General features: G+C 37.5%; 1 long non-coding RNA gene across 2 annotated transcripts in view; it reads left to right on the plus strand.

The window, feature by feature from the left end:
- The window catches only part of LOC123596213, a 111,058-nt gene that overhangs the window by 52,470 nt on the left and 36,718 nt on the right, over positions 1 to 21,870 (plus strand). The window lies entirely within an intron of this gene.

Genomic DNA, 21,870 nt, shown 5'->3' on the forward strand with positions numbered 1-21,870 from the left:
CAGATGTGTCCCCAGACAGTGAACCCCACAGTCCTGAGTGTGGTAAGGTGGAACCTGCCCTATCAGGAACCTCTAGTAGTCACCCCCAGCAGTAAACCCCTGGCCAGAGTTCTTCCAGGACCTTCATGAGCCAACTGTACTCTGGTAGCCTCTCCCATGGTCCCTGAAGGTTCTAATGGGATGGATATCATCTGACATTTGCTTCTTCATCAGGGAGGCCCTTTACTTTTTGGACATTACTTTAGCAGCCAGTTGCAAAATACACTCCTTCCCTGTCAAAGATAGGGAGCAAGTGAAACTTCTGAAGGAAGCTTACTGGTGTTTCTTCCAAGTATGGAACTGATAGGGGTCAGAAATTCAGGATGCACAGAGGCAGCCTAGTGATACAGCCCAGCCATTCTGTGTGATAGGCAGCTTCTGAAACTTCTGAAATGGCTCCCGATGATCCCCACTTCCTGTTCTTCTTGTGTAATCCCTTCCCCTTGGATATGGGCTGGTTATAGTGATATGTTTTTCACGATGACAATACTACAAAAGTGATGGATGTCACTTATGAGATTAGGTTATAAAAGACTGTGACTTCCATCTAGCTGTCATCCATATTCTTTGCTCTCTCTGATGAAGCCAGCTAAAATGTTGTGAGCTGTCCTATGGAGAGGCCCACATGGCAAGGAACTGAGAGAGGCCTAGGCCAGCAGCTCATGAGGAACCAAATACTGTTCAAAACTACATATATGAACTTGGGTGCTTCTTCGGGTCAGCCTCAGTTGATTGCAGCCCTAACACCCACCTTGATTGGAGCCTTGTGAGAGACTAAAGCCAGAGAAAACAGTGCAGTTTCCTGACCCACAGAAATAGATGCAGCAATAAATATCTGGTACACTGGAAAAGTGACTCATCAATCCCAGGAAGCTGGAACTTTGGGAATCCCAGTGGAATTGGTAGGCCATGGTCATAGAAGGAGTAGCTGCAGGATAGCTGAGAATAAAAAAGAAACTGAGAATTTAGTGATTGCCTCAAGAGACCCTGAGGAGGTGCATAAAATGTATCTGATACATAGGCCAAATTTTACATTCTCAGAGGCTTTCCAGTATGGTGAAAAGGATCTGACCAGATCCTATGGTCAGAAAGAAGTAATAAGTTCAAATCCCAGCTCTGTCATGAGTTACTTAATTTGTCTTAACCTCAGTTTTTTTCTTAGTGAGGTGGAAATAATAACACCTCCTCTTTAGGGGATTGGCTGAGCTGCACGTGTAGCACTGTGCCTGACACAAGTGCTTCACAGCAATTGTCTTTAATCATGTAGATTATAGACTGTGTAATGTTTGGTGACTTGAACAATTTCTCCTTGTTGAATTTTTTTCCAGTCAGCCTTACCTTATTTATGTTCCTAAGACACCAGGGTTTTTTCTCCTCCAATCTTCCTGGCTATCCTTTACCTTTGCTGGTTTCTGTTTCACCACCTGCTCCTTTATTGTTTGTTTTCTCCAGTATTCAATCATTAGCCATAATTTTCCTGAGCAATATTAACACTAGGGGAAATATTCTTTACTATCGTCAAGTTCATTCTGGTCATAAATAAGAACTTCCATTAATACTTTCATCCATTTAGAAGCACTCATTGGGAATAAGCTTTCATTGTTCTCCACACCTCTAATCTGCTCTTGTGCCCAGGAGTGGGAGTGACCACTTTTTGGTGAGATTGGGAAAAGGAGTTCAGTGTATAGCCTAGCTTCTGGTTTTCCAGAGTTATCTCTCTCTTTCCTTCCTACCTCTTTCTCTTCCTCTTCATCTTCTGTCCCCAGATCTTTTGTTGGTCTTCTCTTTTTGAAGGTAAGCATATCAGACAAGCCTGGAATTGTCCAAATTAGGCAGGTAAGCTCAATCATGTTTAAAATTAAAGAAATACAGGGGCACCTGGGTGGCTCAGTCAGTTGAGTGTCCAACTTTGGCTCAGGTCATGATCTCACAGCTCATGAGTTCAAGCCCCACGTTGGGTTCTGTGCTGACAGCTCAGAGCCTGGAGCCTGCTTCGTAGTCTGTGTCTCCCTCTCTCTCTGTCCCCTGCCCCTGCCTGCTCACACTCTGTCTCTCCTTCAAAAATAAATAAACATTAAAAAACTTTTAATGAAAGAAATACAGAGTCAGAATAAATATTGTTGACACAAGGGCTTTAAGAATTCAAACTATAAGTCTGTGGCATTTGCCATTCATTTCAGATAAGAAAGATTAAGGAAAGACCAAGTTTTATTTTTAATCTAATGTTATAACCTATAATATTAAGACTATGTTAACGTCAAGGCTTATTCAAATGTTTGCTGTGGGAAATTGTGTTGGCTCGCTAAAGTTACAAGTTGCTTTTGTCCTAGGAAATTGCATTTGCTCACCACTTTGAGATAATTAGCCCACTGACTATGACCTCATTGCTGTTGCTAAAACTGATCTTACCCATATTTAAACTCCAGATTCTCTTCAGATAAGAAACTACCACAGATTCTGTCTAGATTTTAATTGTTGCTACTTGTATAGCTAAACTGCCAAATCCCATTCCTACACAGTTCCAAATGAGGTCCCAATATAGTTTTTCTAATAATAAAGGATGTATATTTATTTCAATTCCTACCTTATAGTTTTCTATATAGCTTGATCAATTCTGAATCTGGAGAGGAGGTCTATGATAAATTGGTCTTTTTGAAGCCCAAGTTAAATTCATTTGGGGACTTGTTTTCATTGTAACATGCCATGTACAGTTGGAGAAGAGGGCATGATATTATAACATGATCCCATACTAACATTTACATAAAGAACCTACAGGATATCACCAAGATAGCAACATAGGCTTCTTTCTGAATTTCCCTCCTCTCACTGCACTATATATACAGCTACACATGGATCAATACCCTCTGAGAGAAATCCAGAAACTAGTTGAATGACTCCTACATGTTGGGTGGCTGAGGAAATACCAACAATGAAGTGGGTAGGGAAGGCTGAGACACACTCTGACCATGAATCACAGCCTTGGAGCAGTCTCATGGAAGTTTAACAAACAAAGGAGCAATTATCAGGGATATAAGCACTCCTCATGGCTATCTCTGTGGACTCAGTGCAGAGAGAGCAGACAAAATTGCCCTCCAGTTTTTCCATGGAAGGGATTTGATTTCATACTTTGCCAGCTGCTGTCTGAGGGTCTAGTTTCTATTTAAACCACATTTAGGTGCTGACTGGATACCTTCCTGGAGCCTGAAAGAGCTAGAGAGCACTTTCCCTACCTTCTCCCTTTTACTTGTTCCTTCAGTAAAACCATGTTACCAGCTTATCCCAGGAAGGAGCTTGCCCACACATATAGTACCCCCCACGGTTATGGCTGCCACCCAAGGGACTGTTTCCCAAATGACCCAACCCTAGGAACTTATAGGGTTCAACATTCATGAATCACCTAGGACCACATAAAACAAAGAGGCAGTTCTATTTGGCCACAAACAGCCTGAACAACTTTTCCCTCTGGCTTATCACAGAGTGAATATGCAAAAAAAATTATTCCTAATTTATCTCTAATAAGTGCTAATCTCCAACTTTCCCTGCTGTTGCCTGAAGGTTGAGCTTCCAATTATCCTCCATTGGGGAGCTAAGGGGGTAAGCAGTTAGTAGTTCTCTGGGAACCTGAACAGGTATATTAGTATTTCCCACACTTTGGGACACTGACAGTCTTGGCACACCCACAATGACTGGGAACCACTAAGAACAAAGATGCCAGCTTGAACAATCACAGAGGTTCGAGAGGCAACCAGGAACTTAGATTAGGCTGACTGATAAAGTTCACCTCCTACATGAGGGCAGACCATCAAAACTGGGAGAGGTGTCTGCTATGTCTAATGCTCAGAAGCTAACAGAGGTTATAGCAAGATGAAGAAACTGAGGAATATATCCCAAACAAATGAACAAGATCAATTTACAGAAATTGATCTAAATGAAATGGAGTTCAATGATTTACCCAATAGAGAGTTCAAAACAGTTGTACATAAAGATGCTCACAAGATCAGGAGAGGAATCCATGACCAAAGTGAGGATTTTAACAAGTAGATAGAAATATAAGAAAGTATCAAAGAGAAATCATAGAGTAGAAGATGATAACTGAACTGAAAAATTCAGCAGAGGGGTTCTATAGCCCAGTAGATGAAATGGAAGAAAGGATCAATGAACTTGAAGACAGGGTAGTGGTGGGAAGTGGAATTCACCCAAGCAGAGGAGCAAAAATGAAAAAAGAGTGAAGATAGCTTAAGGACTAATGAAGAACTGTCAAGCATACTCATATATACATTATAGAGGTCCCAGAAAGAGAAAAGGGAGAGTTTCTCTTTCTCCAAAAGAACTCTCTTTTGAAGAGTTCCAAAAAAAGATCTATCTAAAGAGGCCCAATCTGAAACACATTAAAATTAAAGAGAGAATCTTAAAAGCATCAAAAGAAAAACTTTTTACATATAAGAGAACATCTCCTTTCTCCTCCTTCCCCCATAAGATTATAAGCTGATCTTTCAGCAGGATCCTTGGAAACCAGAGGTGAATAGGATGATATATTCAAGTGCTGAGAGAACCTGCCAACCAAGAATACTCTACTTAGCATAGTTGTTCTTCAGAATTGAGGGAGAGATAAAGAGTTTTTAAGACAAACAGAAATTAGGGTTCATCACCGCTAGACTAGCCTTATAAGAAATGTTAGGGTTCTTCAAACTGAAATTAGAAGGTGTTAATGGTTACATTAAATATATGAAAGTATAAAGCTTACTGATAAAGGAAAACAGGTAGTTAAATACATAATACTCTAACGTTGTTAAGGTGGTAGATAAACCGTGTATAACTCTAGCATAGAGATTAAGAGACAATGGTATTAAAATTAATATTATGGGGTGCCTGGGTGGATTAGTTGGTTAAGTGTCTGACTTCGGCTCAGGTCATGATCTCATGGCTCGTTGGTTAAGGCCCATGTCGGTCTCTGTGCTGACAGCTTGCTCAGAGCCTGGATCCTGCTCTGGATTCTTTGTCTTCTTCTCTCTCTGCCCCTCCCCCACTCATACCTATCTCTCTCTGTCTCTCAAAAATTAATAAATGTAAAAAAATTAATATTACTATCATGATTTTATAAATGGATACATAACATAAAAAAGATGTAATTATGCCATCAAAAATAAAAATATGGGGTGGGAGAGGAGTGTAAAAATGTAGAGCTTTTGTATGTGTTCAAATTTAAGTTACTAGCTTAAAATAGACTGTTGTAACTTTAAGGTGTTTTATGTAAGCCTAATGGTAACTACAAAATAAAAACCTATAGTAGATACATAAAAAGTAAAGAAGTCAAAACACTACTACAGAAAATAGTCAAATCATAAAGATTGTAAGAGAAGAAGAAAGAAACAAAGAAAATACAAAATACCAAGAAAACAATAAATTAACAAAATCTCAATAGTGGGTCCATACATATCATGTGTATATGGTCTGATTCATACAATGAAAAGACATAGAGTGGCTGAATGCATTAATAAAACAAGACCAACACTATGCTCCCTAAATGAAACTCAGTTTAGATTTAAGGTTATACATACAGTGAAAGTGAAGGGATGGGAAAAGATATTCTATGCAAGTAGAAACCAAGAGGGAGCAGGGCTAGCTATACTTACATGAAAAAGAAAAACAGTAATGAGAGAACAAAATGGGTCAATACATAATGATAAAAGGTCAATTCATTAAGAGGACATAATAATCATAATTATAAACACACCCACCATTGGAATGCCTAAATATATAAAGCAAATATTAACAGATCTGAAAGGAGAAATAGGCTGCAATACAATAATAGTAGAAGACTTCAATTACCCACTTTCAACAATGGGTAGATCAGACAGAATATTAATAAGAAAACATTGGACTTAAATTACATGTTACACCAGATGGAACTAATAGATCTATACAGAACATTCCATCCAATAACAGCAGAATAAACATTCTTCTCAGGTGCACATGGAACATTCTCCAGGCCACAAAAGAGTCTTAACAAACTTAAGAAGATTGAAATCACATCAAGCGTCTTTTCTGACCACATTGGTATGAAAATAGAAACCAATTACAAGAGGAAAACTGGAAAATTCACAATTATGTGGAGATCAAACAAGATGCTCCTGAATAATTAACAGGTCAAAGAAGAAATCAAAGGGTAAGTAAAAAATATCTTTAGACAAATGAAAATGGAAATACAATATACCAAAACATATGGGATGCAGTACAAGCATTCTTAAGCGGGAAGTTTATAGTGGTAAACACCTACATTAAGAAAAAAGAAAGATCTAAAATAAACAACCCAACTTCATACCTCAAGGAATTAGAAATAGAGGAACAAACAAAGCCTAAAGTTAGAAGAGGACGGAAATAAATGTTAGGATGTAAATAAATGAAATAGAGTTTAGAAAGACAATTGAAAAGTTCAGTGAAATTAGGAGCTGAATTTTTGAAAACATAAACAAAATTGACAAACCTTTAACTACTCTAAACAAAAAAGAGAAGACTCAAACAAAATTAGAAATGAAAGAGGGACATTACAACTAGTAACACAGAAATACTAAGGATCATAAGAAACAATCATGAACAGTTATACCAACAAATTAAATAACCTAGAGGACATGGATGAATTTCTAGAAACACACAAGCTACCAAGACTGAATCATGAAGAAAATAGAAAGTCTGAACAGAAAGATTACTAGGAAAGAGATTGAATTAATTAATGAAAAGCTTCCCAACAAAGAAAAGTCCAGGACAAGATGGATTAAGTGTTGAATTTTAGCAAACATTTAAAGAAGAATTAATACCAACCTTCTCAACCTCTTCCAAAATAGAAAAGGAGGGAACACTTCCAAACCCATTTTACCAGGCCATCATTACCCTAGGATCAACGTTGTACAAGGACACTACAGGAAAAGCAAGTTAAAGGTCAGTGTTACTGATGAACAGAAATGCAAAAATCCTCAACAAAATATTAGCAAACCAAATGCAACGGTATATTAAAAGGATCAAACACCATGATCAAGTGGCATTTATTCCTGGGATGCAAGGGTTGTTCAACATCTAGAAATCAGTAAATGTGATACACCATGTTTAAAAAATGTGATATATAAAAATTATATGTTACCTAAATAGATGTAGAAAAACCATCTGATAAAATGTAACATCTTTTCATGATAAAAATGCCTAGCAAATTAGGTATGTATATTTCAACATAATAAAGGCCATATATGACAAGCTGACAGATAATATCAACTCAGTGTTGAAGAGCTAAAAGTTTTTCCTATAAGATCAGGAACAAACCAAGGATGTCCATTTTTACCACTTTTATTCGACATAGTGTTGGAAATGCTAACCAGAGCAATGTTTGCAGATGCTGCATTAGATAAAGACTCTACTAAAAAAACTGTTAGAATAAAAAATTCAGTAAAGTTGCAGTATAAAAATTCAGCATCCAAAAATCAATTGTGTTTCTATGCATTAACAATGAACTATTTGAAAGAAAAATTAAGAAAATAATCCCATCTGTTACTTCCTCAAAAAGAATAAAATATCTAGGAATAAAGTTAATCAAGGTGGTAAAAGATCTATGTGCCAACAACTATAAAACATTGATGAAATAAATCAAAGAAGATGAAAATATATGAAAGGTATTCAGTGTTCATAGATTGGAAAAATGATATTATTAAAATGTCTGTACTAGGGTGCCTGGGTGGCTCAGTTGGTTGAGTGTCTGACTTCCACTCAGGTCATAATCTCACAGTTTATGAGTTTGAGCCCTGCATTGGGGTCTGTGCTGACAGCTCAGAGCCTGGAGGCTGCTTAGGATTCTGTCTTTCTCTGTCTCTGCCCCTCCCCTACTCATGCTCTCTCTCTCTCTCTCTCTCTCTCAAAAATAAACATTAACAAATTTAAAAAATAGGTAAATAAAATGTCTGTACTACCTAAAGCAATCTACAGATTTGATACAATGCCTATCACAATTCCAATGGCAATTTTCATAGAAATAGAAAAACATAGTCTTAAAATTTGTGTGGAATCACAAAGGATCCTGAATAGTCAAAGCAATCTTGAGAGAAAACATCGCTAGAGGAATCATCTACCCTGATTTCAAACTGTATTACAAAGCTATAGTAACCAAATGGACTGGTTGGCATAAAAACACACAGAGATCAGTGAACAGAATAGAGAGCCCAGAAATAAACTCATGCATATATGGTCAATTTATTTTCAACAAAGCACCAACAATATGGGGAAAGAATTGTCTCTTCAAAAAATTGTGTTGTAAAAACTGAATACATGAAAAAGAATGAAACTGGATCACTCTTTCACCATACACAAAAGTCAACTAAATATGGATGAAATACTTGAACATGAGCTGCAAAATGACAAAACTCCTAGAAGAAAAAAAAACATATTAGGTAAGTGCATCAACGTGGATCTTTCTGAATTTGACACTAAAATCAAAGGCAACAAAAGATATATAGTTTGTTTGACTATATCAAATTAAAAAACTCTGTATAGCAAAGGAAACCATCAATGAAATGAAACTCAACCTAATAAATGGGAGAAAATATTTGCAAACCACTTATCTGACACGGGTTAATGTCCAAAATATATAAAGATACAATTTATAACTCAATAACATAAAAAGAAATAATCCAATTAAAAATTTGGCAAAAAAAATGAAAATGCATTTTTCCCAAGAAGACATACATATGGCCAATAGGTACATGAAAAGATGCTTAACATCTTGAATTATCTGGAAAATGCACATTAAAACTGCAATGAGATGTCCCTTCACACCCGTTAGGCTATTCTAAAAAAAATGCTGGCGAGAATGTGCAGAAAAGGGAACCCTTGTACACTGTTGGTGAGAATATAAACTAGTAGAGTTATTATGGAAAACAGCACAGACATTCCTCAAAAAATTAAAGGTAGAGCTATCATATTATGCAGAAATCCCACTTCTAGATATGTACCTGAAAGAAATGAAATCACTATCTTGAAGAGATATATGCCCTCTGAGATTCACTGCAACCTTGTTCACAGTAGCTGAGACATAGAAACAAACTAAATGTCCATCAACAGATGAATGGGTAAAGAAATTTACACACATATAATGCAATATTTTTCAGCCTTAAAAAAGAAGGAAAATTTATTATTGGTGATATCATGGATGATACTGGAAGGCAGTAAGTGAAATAAACTAGACAGAGAAAGACAAATACTGCATGGTGTCATTGGATGTGAAATTAAAAAAAAATTAAATTCATAATAATAGGGTGGTTGTTGCCAAGGGCTGGGGAATGAGGGGATGGGGTGAGTTGGGTAAAAGGATACAAACTTACAGGTGTAAGATGAATAAGGTCTGAGGATATAATGTATACCATGGTGACTACAGTTGATAATACTGTATCGTATAATTCAAATTTGGTAAGAGGGTGCAATTTAAGTGTTTTAGCCACATACACAAAAACAGGTGAATATGCGAGGAGATGGATGTGTTAATTAACTTGATGGGGATAATCCTTTAAAATGTGTAGGCATAGCAAACCACCACATTGATTATATTGTAATCTTATTTGTAAATTGTACCTCAATAAAGCTGAAAAAAATTAAAAAGGACTTGCATTTCTTAAATGGCCATCTTGGCTTTGACCAGTTTGCAACAAATCCTCCAGGGTAAAATCTAAATTTCTTAGAATGTTGCATATGCTCCTTAGTGATACAGCCTTCCAGTAGTTCTTCCAGTATCACTTCTGTTACTTTCTCCAATACTTAACTGGTTTCAGAGGTTGTGAGTTTGGAGATCACATTCTTTTATACATCGCCTTGTCTTACAATTACTCTTTTCTCTTCTTAGAATACTCACCTCCTCAAGGCAATCTTCCCTTACTCTTCCTGTCCCTTCTCTTCCAAAGCTTCATTTAGTACCTGATCTGAGCTTGTATCTTCTGGAGCATGTATCCACAGAAGTTGTTTCAAAGTTGTGGTTAAAGTGTACAAAATTGTTTCTGCTTTGTGAAATTGATTGTAAATTCTCTGGGTGCAGAGATTATTTTTACAACTTTAGTGCTTGATATGCTCTTAACGATTGTTTATTGAAAATAAATTTAATGAATGCACTTTATAACTAAAGTGACCAAATGTTTTTGCTGTGGATCAACCTCAATTTATATGTTTATCCTGGAATGATTATTAATAGAATCACCTTTTCACACTCAAAAGTGTTTCAGTTTAAATGATAAATTATGGGTCACCCTGTTTATAAGCATTATTAGGGGAGATGTAATGCTGAATTGCTTTTCTTAGCATTTAAATGATAATTTTGTCTTTTGATTCTCTGGGGAACAGAGACAATAATTATTATAAATTATAACAACAATACTATCTCCGTAGTAATTTCCTTAAAGCAAAATGAAACTAGCCAACTGGTTCCCAGAATTCTGTGAAGATAAGTGTATTAGTTTGCTGGGGCTACCATAACGAAGTAGCACAGACTGAGTGGCTTAAACAAAAGAAATTGATTTTCCCACAGTTTCAGAGGCTGGAAGCCCAAGATCAAGATTTTGGCAGGTTTGGTTTCTCCAGAAGTTCTTTCCTTGATGTGTAAATGGCTACCTTCTCATTGTGTTCTCACATGGCCTTTCCTCTGAATCCCTGTTATTGCTGCTGCTGCTGCTGCTGCTGCTGCTGCTGCTGCTGCTGCTTCTTCTTCTTCTTCTTCTTCTTCTTCTTCTTCTTCTTCTTCTCCTTCTTCTTCTTTTTGAGAGAGAGAGAGACAGAGACAGAAGCAGAGAGAGAGCATGAGCAGGGTTGGGGCAGCGGGAGAGGGAGAGGGAAAATCTTAGGCAGGCTCCATGACCAGCATGGAGTCCGATGTGGGTTCTGAGACCCTGGAATTCTCTGCCCAAAGTTCTTGAGCCTGCTCTGGGGTCTTTTCCCAGTCTCCATCCTCCTGAGGGTGGTCTACCCCATGGTGCACACATGGTTTGGCCCAGGGGGTAGCTAAGGGAAGTTGTTGCTTAAGGAGAAAGGTTCTGGCTCTGTCCTAACTGCCATTTTCTAGCATGGAGCTGGGAGGAGCCCTTGGTTACTATAAGACTATATAAATATGTATGTATGTTGTATATATATGTACTGTATATTAGGTACAATAATAAATAGTACATACTTTATTTACCTGTTTATTGATTTGCTTATATACATTTAAAATGTTTAGAAAATATAAAAATACAAAATATATGGTGTTAATGAAAATTCCCTCCTTGACCAAACTTTAGTTAGGCTCCTTATAGACTAACCTTTGACCTCGGGCCCCAGTTCTTGCTGGGTCTGCATAGCCCAGCTTTAATAAGATTGCTGCTAAATCAGTTTATGGTGAATCTCCCCATCCTTGATATCTCTTCACCTTGGCCTACTTTCAGCAATATTTCTGTTAAGTCGGTTTAGCAAGAATATGATGTCTTTCTCCTCTTAGTAATTTTCCATCCACTGACCACCTCACCTAGCTCTTTGGCTATAGATTCCCACTTATCCTTCTTGTATTCAGAATTGAGCTGAGTTATATAAAAAAAAAGTCTTTTTCCCCTAATTATAATAGTTTCTGCATAAAATATATCTTTACCACTTTGACCAGTGTCTGTCTTTGGATCTTTTTGACAGTATGTGTTGGGACTCTATAGCTGCTGTATTAAATTAAGAATATGCAGATTATGACCTAGTGAATGAAAAGGCACAAACCACTCACTTGGGGTCAGCAGGTAGCTAGCTCTGTCATTGTTTGAACTCCCACTTTGGGGAAATGAAAACCCTGAGGTCATTTTGGATTGAAGGTGTGATTTCAATATAGTCACACAAAGGAAAGGAAAGTCACAAGATTTATTACTTATAGATACCAGAAATTAGGGGTAGGGGGTTGCACAGTGAGCCAGGGGTAATGGCAGTTCTCCATCCTAGGTCATAAGGGAGCAGGAGAAGGAGAGCTCCTCTTACTTGGTGAGGTGGTTGGGATGGCAGTCACTAACTTTTCACGTCCTCTACTCCCAAGTGGTTACTTGAACGTGCCCTGGGAATAGTTTGAGGAGAATATGTTTTTAACTCTTCTTAAATGTTTGGTAAGGAAGGCTTCCAAATACATTCTATGAAGCCAGAATTACCCTGATACCAAAACCAGACAAAGACACCCCAAAAAAAGAAAACAGGCTGATATGCCTAATGAACATAGATGCAAAAATCTTTAACAAAATATTAACAAACCACATTTAACACTACATTGAAAGGGTCATTCATTGATCATATAGAATTTATGCTGGGGCTACAAGGATGATTTGATATTCACAAATCAACATGATACACCACATCAACAAAACAAAGGATAAAAATCATATGATCATCTCAGTAGATACAGAAAAAGCACTTGACAAAGTAAAATGTCCATTCATGATAAAAACTGTCAATAAAGTGGGTTTAGAAGGAGCATACCTCAACATATTAAGCTTATATATGAAAATCCACAGCTAACATCATTCTTAATTGTGAAAAATAGAGCTTTTCCTCTAAGATTAGGAACAAGACAAGTATGTCCACTCTTACCACTTTTATTCAACATAGTACTGGAGGTCATGGCTACAGAAATCAGAAAAGAAAAAAGAAATAAGAGGCATCCATATTGGTAAAGAAGAAGTTAACCTATTAGTACTTGCAGATGACATGATACTATACATAGAAAATCCTAAAGATGCCACCAAAAGTTACCATAAGTAATAATTAAGTAAACTTATAGGGTGCAAAATTCACCCAGAAGTTGGTAGCATTGCTCTACACTAATAACATAGTAGCAGAAAGGGAAATTAAGAAAACAACTCCATTTATAATTACACCAAAGAGAATAAATTACCTAGGAATGACCTTAACCAAAGAGGTGATTGAGCTGAACTCTGAAAACTGTAAGACACTTATGAAAGAAATTAAAGATGACACAAACAAATGGAAAGATAGTCCATGCTTATGGATTGGAAGAATTAGAATATCAATCTATAGATTCAATGAAGTCTCTATCAAAATATCAACAGCATTTTTCTCAAAACTTGAAGAAATAATACTAAAATTTGAATGGAATCACAGAAGACTCAAACAATCAAAGCAATCTTGAGAAAGCAAAATAAAGCTGAAAGTATCACAATTCCAAAGTTCAAGATATACCACAAAGCTATAGTAGTCAAAACAGTATGGAACTGGCATGAAAATAGACACACAGATCAATAAAACAGAATAGAGAGTCCAAAAATAAACCCATGATTATATGGTGAATTAATCTATGACAAAGGAGGCAAGAATATACAATGGGGAAAATAGAGTCTTCAATAAATGGTCCTGGGAGAACTGGACAGCTACATTTAGAAGAATGAAACTGGACTATTTTGTAGCACCATATACAAAAAAAATTCAAAATGGATTGCATTTGAGACCTGAAGTCATACAAATTCTAGAAAATATCACAGGAAGTAATTTCTCAGACGCCAGCCACAGGAATATTTTTCTAGATCCCTTTCCTCAAAGGTGCCCTGGGGAAAGCAAAGCAGGAACATGGGGTGGGAAACTTAAGCTCAGGTCCTTATCTCAGTGTCCAGGTATGAACAGGGTTGTTACACTGTAAAATGGCTAGGCAGCAACTCAAAATTGCTGTTTTCTCATCACATACTATCTTAGACTTTGTCTCCAGGCTCCACAAATAGTAAGGTTGAGCCTTTTTACTGAGCATTAATTATTTGCCAGTCACAATGTCAAGTGTCATTTATTATTTGATCCACACAATAGTCAATTGGAAGGTCCTATTTCTGACTTCACTTTATAGACAAAGAAACTGGGGCATAGAGAGCTTAGGTAGCTTTGTCAAAGGTCCCCTGGCCCAGAAGAGGCAGAGCTGGGCCTGGAATGGAACTCTGGCCTCGGAAACTGAACTTTTAGCCACTGTACCCTACTATAGGACTATAAAAATGGCAATTGTGAATCTCATTAATTTTGAAGTGAATAAAATATAGACTCATTAATTACAAACAGCGAGGCTCTCTGGAGGTAATAATTGTCTGAGAATTGCAACAAATTGTTCAGGCTCCAAGATTTGCCATTTTAGACATAAGGCATAATTTAGACACAATTATAACTGCTTGCATTATCCTGTTATTTGTTCTGCCTTAACTAGTGTAACTGCACATTGGGAAGAGTGGGTAGTCTTGTTCAGATGGGAGTTTCCTCATACAGAGAAGCAAGGAATCTGTTTAAAACCAGAGAGGAAGTTGCTCTGTATCATTTATCAAGGAGTGTAAAAGGCCCGAGGAAGTTAGCTAGCCTTTTGCTTATCTTGAGATGTAATGACAGTGCTCAAGAATTCCATCGACTTACACATATTTTTATTCTTTATATTCAAAATGTATACTATTGCAAGCAGGATCCACACTATGTGTCTTTAAGTACTGAATATCAGAACAAATGTTTACTCACACAAATGCTAGAATTGTCACCTTATTATTTTTTAATTTATTTTTTTAAATTCAAGTTAGTTAACATACAGTGTAGTATTGGTTTCAGTAGAACCCAATGATTCATCACTTCTATATAACACCCTGTACTCATCCCCAACAAGTGCCCTTCTTAATGCCCATCGCTCATTTAAAGCCCATTTTGATACCTTCCCTCCAGCAATGCTCAGTTGGTTTTCTGTATTTAAGATTCTCTTAATGGTTTGCCTTCTCTGTTTTTATCTTATTTCTCCTTCCCTTCCCCTATGTTCATCTGTCATGTTTTTTTAAATTCCACATAAGAGTGAAACCATGTGATATTTGTCTTTCTCTGATGGACTTATTTTGCTTACCATAATACATTCTAGTTCCATCTGTAATGTTGCAAGTGGCAAGATTTCATTCTTTTTGATCGCCAAGTAATAGTCTATTGTGTAGTCACACACCACATCTTCTTTATCCATTCATCAGTTGATGGACATTTGGGCTCTTTCCATAATTTGGCTATTGTCAATAATGTTGCTATAAACATTGGGGTACATGTGCCCCTTAGAGTCAGCACTCCTGTATCCTTTGGATAAATACCTAGTAGAGGAATTTCTGGGTCATAGGGTAACTCTATTTTTAATTTTTTGAGGAACCTTTATACTTTTTTCCAGAGTGGCTACACCACTTTGCATTCCCACCAACAGTGCAAAAGTGTTCCCCTTTCTCTGCATCCTTGCCAACATCTGTTATTTCCTGAGTTGCTCACTTTAGCCATTGTGACAGGAGTAAGGTGGTACCTCATTGTTTTGATTTGTATTTCTTTGATGATGAGTGATGTTGAGCTGCTTTTCATGTCTGTTAGCCATCTGGATGTCTTCCTTGGAAAAGTGTCTATTCATGTCTTCTGCCCATTTCTTGACTAGATTATTTGTTTTTGGGGTGTTGAGTTTAATAAGTTCTTTATAGATTTTGGATACCAACGCTTTATCCAATATGTCATTTGAAAATATCTTCTCCCATTCCATTGGTTGCCTTTTAGTTTTGTTGACTGTTTCCTTCACTGTGCAGAAGATTTTTATGTTGATGAGGTCTCAGAAGTTCATTCTTGCTTTTGTTCCCCTTGCTTCTGGAGATATGTCAAGTAAGAAGTTGCTGTAGCCAAGGTCAAAGAGGTTGCTGCCTGTTTCCTCCTCTAAGATATTGATGTTTTCCTGTCTCACATTTAGGTCTTTCATCCATTTTGAATTTATTTTTGTGTATGGTATAAGAAATGGTCCAGTGTTATTTTTCTGCATGTCACTGTCCAGTTTTCCCAGCACCATTTGCTGAAGAGACTGTCATCTTTCCATTGTATTCTTAACTGCTTTGCCAAAGATTAGTTGGCCATACATCTGTGGGTCCATTTCTGTGTTCTCTATTCTGTTCCATAGATCTGTATGTCTGTTTTTGTGCCAGTATCATACTGTCTTGATGATTACAGCTTTGTAATACAGCTCGAAGTCTGGAGTTGTAATGCCTCCAGCTTTGGTTTTCTTTTTCAGGATTGCTTTGGCTATTTAGGGTCTTTTCTGGTTCCATACAAATTTTAGGATTGTTTGTGTTAGCTCTGTGAAGAATGCTGATGTCATTTTGATAGGGATTGCTTTGAATGTGTAGATTGCTTTGGGTAGTATAGACATTTAACAAAAAACATTCCATGCTCATGGATTAGAATTGTCATCTAATTTAAAACTGAGGGTTCAGGGACGCCTGGGTGGCGCAGTCGGTTAAGCGTCCGACTTCAGCTCAGGTCACGATCTCGCGGTCCGTGAGTTCGAGCCCCGCGTCGGGCTCTGGGCTGATGGCTCAGAGCCTGGAGCCTGCTTCCGATTCTGTGTCTCCCTCTCTCTCTGCCCCTCCCCCGTTCATGCTCTGTCTCTCTCTGTCTCAAAAATAAATAAACGTTAAAAAAAAATTAAAAAAAAAAACAACAAAAAACTGAGGGTTCGTCTGTTGCTCCTTGTTGGAGCTTCACCCTGTGGAAACTTTACAGGCCTATAGGCAAGGCTAAGTTAGTGGTTTGCTTCTTTGCTCATCATATTTATGTTTGTTCCTAATAAGGTCAGTTTTTAATTTGGGGAATGACATCGTTTTTGGCTCTTCACATGAACATGAATGTCCCAAGCTCCTGATGATTTGTAAACCAGAAGATACAGCAGCTGAAATGCATTAGTTTAATAATAAATACCGGAAATGGTTTGATCTTATAAAATATGCATTATACAAATATCTCACACCAAATAGTGGTCTTAATAGTGGCAGTGTTTCAGACATAGCTGTTTTTCCACTGTATTTCAAGAGTGTTTTTGCTTGTGATTTTAAAATTCCAAGTTATTTCCAGGATGATTCAGTCTCTAAGTTTTTTCTACTTGTCCCTTACTATGTTTTAGATTTCACAGTGCTGTTGAACAGTTACCTAAGCAAAGCATGGAAGAAACCTTGAATCACAGATGGAATCAGCAATGGAAGTATTTGTTCTCTCTCAATTGAATTTGCTGCCTACTAGGCATCCCTGTAGGCATTTCCAATTAGATATCTGCGTCTCTCAGGCATCTCAGATTTAACATATGCAAAACCAAGCTCTTTTTTTTTTTAAATGTTTATTTATTTTTGAGAGAGATGGAGACAGAATGCAAGTGGGTTAGGAGCAGAGAGAGAGGAAGACACAGAATCCGAAGCAGACTCCGGGCTGTCAGCACACAGCTGGCAGGGGCTCGAACTCACGAGCTGTGAGATCATGACCTGAGCTGAAGTCAGACGCTCAACCGACTGAGCCACCCAGGGACCCCCAAAACCAAACTCTTGATCTTGACCCGCCCAAAACAGGCACTGCCAGGTCTTTCCCATCTCAGTTTATGGTAACTTCCTCCTAGTTACCCAGCCCAAACATTAAGAAGTCATTTTTGACTTGCCTCTCTCTCTTTCTCCTCTTGTTGGCTCTACCTATAATTCATGTGTTATTTTTCATCACAATAATTATCATCTTCTAAATAATTTAATTTACTTATTTCTTTTTATTATTTGCCCCTGCTACGGTATAGATTCCACGAAGGGAGTTTTCATCTACTCACTTATACAACCCAGCAACTGAAACATTTGGGACAAATATTTGGAATATAGTATGTGCTTAATAAATAAATGTTGAATGAACAAATGAAAATATGAATGAACTATGCTGAAACATGACTGTAGCCTAATCTCTCCACTGTTTAATTGTGGCATGATTGTCATGTCCAGATGGGTTTTATGTATCAGAACATGTCTAATGTTAGCAGAGGTAGAAAAAAACTGGTTTGTATAATTTGATAAGTTTTCCTGTGTTGTTTTATTCCTCTCTTTCCATAATAGGGATAACAGATTGACTACATTGGATTTTAGAGGTAAAGATGAGATTTATAGGTAAAAATAAATTTTATCTAGAATTTTTGAGTCAAATCTCAAACCAAGAATCATCAAATGAGCTCAAAGAAATGCAGTGGGAAGCTTTCAGAACTTTTTTTATCAAGATGCTTATGAACAAGTCTGTATGTATGCTCAAGTGTTGTGGATAGTGATGCAGGTACTACTAGATTGGGGTAAAAAGCGTATGTGTCTGAACTTCTGTGATCCATCTCCGACTGGAAAAGTAGCAGCATACTTGGCTGCTCTGTCCCTCTAGCTCTGTGCCTCTAGTCCCTCATAATGGACCTATGGTATCCTTGAGGTGGAAGATGCCTGAAGGGAAAGGTGTGAAGGACTTTGGAGGTTCTACTCAACTTATGCATTAATAAAGGAGCCGTCATTCCTTCTTTTCCCTTATGGTTTAAAAGGTCTCCCTGCCATTTTGCAAATTTCTTTTTGTTTTTTAGTTTCTTTATAACAATTTATGACTTGTCTGGATTTTCCATTAATATTTTACATGTTGAGGGACACAATGTTTTAAATCCTGTGATTCTCCTGTGCCTAAACTGTTTCTAAATTATATCATACATGGGAACTGTAGCCAGGAGTTAAAAATCTGGCAGTTAAAACTTGGATTCAGTATAGGTTTTCTAATGTTCCTTGGAATCACTCAATATGACCCCTTGACGGGTGAGTGTCTGTCTCTCTCTTTTGTAATTCCTGGGGGTTTCAAAGTTGGAAGTCAGAGAAATACAGAACTGATGATGCAGCTTTATTTGGAAAATGTGTCATTTTATTTCTACATATTTCAGATGTGGTTGTGTATGTGTGCGTGTGTGTGTGTGTGTATGTGTGTGTGTGACCAATGTAAAGCTGTAAATATATTAAGAGAAAAAATTGCGTATAAATGTGTGCATACTTAAAAAAAACCTCTTAGCTTTACAGCATAAAATATCTTCTGTCTTTATGTGTTAGATTATAATTTATTACTCTACAGGAGATTCCCAACCTGGGAACAAAAGCATTTGCACATGTGTTGCTGAAGATTAGTTCAGGGAATGGGAAAAAGAGGAGTTAAGGGTAAAGAGCTAAGACATAAATTTTGAGAAGCTGTTATTGTTCAAGTACTATGTAGGTGCTCCACTCACCTTATTCCATTTAATACCACAATCCTATGAGGTAGCTGTTATTCCCCCTAACTGGGTAAGGGGAAATAACTGTTATTTTCCTTTACTGAATAAGGAAAGTATGTCTCAAAGTATGTAGCTGGTCTAAGGTTGTACAGAGAATGTGGCTGAACTGGGATTCAAAACTGCCTGGGCTTGCAGAACTCTGAGGCTCATGTTCTTTCAACTTCATGCAGAAATGGGAGTGCCAAGGGCTTGAATAATAAGGATAGTCTTGTTTTCTGGTCCAATTATTGGCTCACCTGCTTCCCTAGCCATTACCTCTGTGTGATTTATTGCAAATCATGGTACCATCTCTTAGGCCTTTTCTCTGCCATTTCTGTGGTTACTTCTTTATTCAGTTTTGTCAAAGTTTTTTTGTTTTTGTTTTTGTCTTTCTGTTAGTTAAATGAAATGTCTTTTTAAAAAAGTTTCCTTTTTCAGTGTTGTTTTTTTTTTTTTTTCTTTCGATGGAATCCTTTAAGTATAAACAAGATTCCACATAGAAGCTCTGGTATCACTCTGGCTAAACAAAGATTTAAGTAAAATTTAACGAAAATACAGAAGGGAACCAGACATAAGTGGCTCTGAGCACTTTCTCAGAAAAATTGGGATACACACTAGCATAAAAACTGTATCATTTTAAAGACGTATCTTCCCTTCAGTATTCTCATGGGAATTCACATCACAAATAACAAAAAACCTAAGCTTATTTTGTTTTATGAGTTATGGTAAGGAGACGAATTTCTGCTAGTAGGGCAGTAGCATTGAATTTGGGGAGGCATTGGCACAGGGGCTGGAGAGGGAGGTGCAGCTTTGATAGTTGGCATTTTCATCTTCCTTACTCTCTCATATCACAAGTTATGTTCCTAAATTTTCTTCTTCTTTTTAAAAAAAATGTTTGTTTATTTTTGAGGAAGAGAGAGCATGTGAGCATGAGTGGAGGAGGGGGAGAGAGAGAATCCCAAGCAGGCCCTGCACTGTCAGCACAGAGCCTGAAGCGGGCCTCGATATCAGGAACTGTGAGATCATGACGTGAGCTGAAATCAGGAGTTGGATGCTTAAACTGACTGAGCCAGTCAGGCACCCCTATGTTCCTAAATATTCTAATCTGCGACAATTTAGGTAAGAGAAGGAGCTAGTGTGAGGTCTGGGAGGGCATAAAAGGTTATAAAGTCTTTTAAAAGATATTGTTTTATTCAGTCTTTATAACAAATATGTGAAGTGGGTAGTGCATTGTATTACTTGGCTTTGCAACAGTAACAACCCTCTAATCTCAGTGGTTTACAGCAATGAAGTTTGTCATTTATGTTTTATGGAGGCTATAGATCAGTGCATGTCTGCTTCCTGAGTGCTCTTCATTCTAGAATCCAGGCTGAAAGAGCAGCCCCCTTATGGGTGTGTTATAATAGCAAAGGATTAGGACAAATGTCACATTACATTGGACAAAGCATGTCATATGTCCAGGTCCAAAGACAGAGTGTGTGAAAATGTATACTCCTCCCATGGCCAGGTAGTATTATAATGTACCACAGGCAAGTATTGCTATTGTGGTTGCCCTGCTTATTCTACAGAAGTGGAAACCAAGGCATAGAGAAGTTAGAAGAACTGTCCAAGATCGCACTACTGACAAGTGGTCGAGGACAGTTTGGAACTCATGTTGGACTGGAGGCCATTATTTTATGTATTATACCAACAAGAATGACATTTTCTTTCATTTATCCCTTTATTTTTGTTGATGACATTGAGAACAGTTTTCCTCCTAATGACCTACTAGAACAGTGTCCATTGTTTCCTTCTCTTCCAGTCTTTCAAATCAATGGCTTTAACATAAACCTTAAACTTCAAATGATTTCTGTATGACAGAAGTCAGTATTTAAAATTTACAGATAGTTGGGGCGCTGGGTGGCTCAGTTGGTTAAGCATCTGACTCTTACTTTAGGCTCAGGTCATAATCTCACAGTTTCGTGAGTTTGAGGCCTGCATCAGGCTCCATGCTGACAGCACAAAGCCTGCTTGAGATTCTGTCTCCCTCTTCCTGCCCCTCCCCCACCCATGCTGTCTCTGTCTCTCTCAAAATAAATAAATAAACTTAAAAAAAATTAAAGTTACAGATAGTCCAGTTTTTGATGAAAGTGTGAATTAAAAAAATAAAATTCTTTTTCAAATCTGGAACTGAGATTAATTATTGTTTAATAAAAATTTGTCCTAAGTCCCATATTTCTTTGTATCAGTTAAAAGCATTGTCTATGAAAGAGGGCCAAATGTAATTTATAATGGTGCTTGTGTGGACTTTCACTGATAAGGAATTTTGTGAGCATTTTCAGAATGGGAAGCATTATTTAAAAAAAAATTTTTTAATGTTTATTAAATTTTGAGAGACACAGAGTACGAGCAGGGGATGAGCAGAGAGAGAGGGAGACACAGAATCTGAGGCAGGCTGCAGTCTCTGAGCTGTCAGCACAGAGCCCAATGTGGGGCTCAAACTCAGGAACCATGAGATCATGACCTGAGCTGAAGTCTGATGCTCAGCCAGCTGAGCCACCCAGGCGCCCCCAGAATGGGGAGCATTGTTAACCGAAGTGGTGGTATGACCCTGGTTTGTTTCCAGCCCAGTCTTCCCTGAATTCTCTAAACCTCACGCTAGCAGAGCTGCTGACTTCCCAGAACACTTAGATCTCTCCTTTCTTGTCTCTGGGTCTTGGCTTAGGATATTGTTCCCTCAG

This window comes from Leopardus geoffroyi, chromosome A1, assembly GCF_018350155.1.
Source record: "Leopardus geoffroyi isolate Oge1 chromosome A1, O.geoffroyi_Oge1_pat1.0, whole genome shotgun sequence".
Classification (NCBI taxonomy): domain Eukaryota; kingdom Metazoa; phylum Chordata; class Mammalia; order Carnivora; family Felidae; genus Leopardus; species Leopardus geoffroyi.